Here is a 1,375-nt window from a genome sequence, read left to right as displayed (position 1 = left end):
TGGACCGAGGAAGATAGGAAGACGGTGGAGTTAAATGCCAAGGCAACCAATCTGCTCAACTGTGCTATCAGCTTTGAGGAATACCGACGAGTATCACGATGCACAACGACAAAGAAATCTGGGACAAGTTGCAAATTACTCATGAAGGAACTACCATTGTAAAGAAAACTCGGACAGACATGTTAAACAGGGAATATGAGATGTTTGCAATGAAGGAAGGAGAGTCCATTGATGAACTGTTCGAACGGTTCAATATCATCACTGTTGGCTTAGATGCTCTTGGAATCACACATTCAGAATCTGTGCTAGTGAGAAGAGTGTTGAGATGTCTCACAAAAGAGTGGGAAACAAAAGCTTTAATTATTTCTGAGAGTAGTAACTTAGATTCCATGACACTTGATGATTTGAGAGGAAATCTACTTGCTTTTGAAAACTCCTATTTGAAAAAAGATTCAAAAAAGAAAGGAATTGCTTTTTCTTCTATGACTAACCCTCTGGATGATGAATCCAGTGATAACTCTTCTAAAAATGAGTTTGTGTTGTTTGCAAAAAAATTCAGGAAAATGGTGAAGCTCAAAGGCAAAGGCAGTGGCTCAAGGAAGATGAAGAAAGACCTTAGCAAAGTAACTTGTTACAATTGCAAGGAAATAGGTCATTTCAAATCTGATTGTCCCAAGTTAAAAAGGAAAGTAAAGCCAAAAAGGGAAAAGAAAAAGGGACTGATGGCCTCTTGGGAAGATTTGGAAAATGACTCCGATGATGATGAAGAATCTGAGACTAAGTCACAGCCTTGTCTCATGGCAAATGAGGTAGAGCAGGTATCCTTTCAAAACTCTAACACTGAAGACCTTCATCTCATGATAGATCACCTTTCTGAAAAAATAAGATGTTTTCTAACTGAGAATCAAGATCTTGAACAACAAAATTTCATTCTTAAAGCTGAAAAGATTTCCTTAAAGAAAAACTAAGAGAGGCCGAAACTGCTTGTGATCTTGTGGAAGAAAATAAGCAGTTAAAAGCCCAAATTAGAAGCTGTGAAAGTAACCATTCTGTTCTTGCATATGTGAACTGTTTTAAGCAAAATGAAGAGTTGCTCAAAGAGGTTAAAAGACTTAAAGATGACTTAGCCAAGTTCACCCAAAGTTCTGAAAATTTGAACCAAATCTTGGCTAGTCAAAAACCTCTTTATGATAAAGCTGGGTTGGATTTTATAAATCTGAAAAATCACATTTTGAAAATATTGCTTCATCTTCAAATGATGTAACATATCAAGACCCAACTCACTTTAACAAAACTGCAACTCCAAGATTTTGTAGACTGTGCAACCGAAGTGGTCATTTTCCAGTTCAATGTTTCTTTGGTGAAAGAATGATTG

This window comes from Arachis duranensis, chromosome 8, assembly GCF_000817695.3.
Source record: "Arachis duranensis cultivar V14167 chromosome 8, aradu.V14167.gnm2.J7QH, whole genome shotgun sequence".
Lineage (NCBI taxonomy): Eukaryota > Viridiplantae > Streptophyta > Magnoliopsida > Fabales > Fabaceae > Arachis > Arachis duranensis.
The sequence above is the reverse complement of the archived record's forward strand: the minus strand, read 5'-3'. Positions refer to the sequence as shown.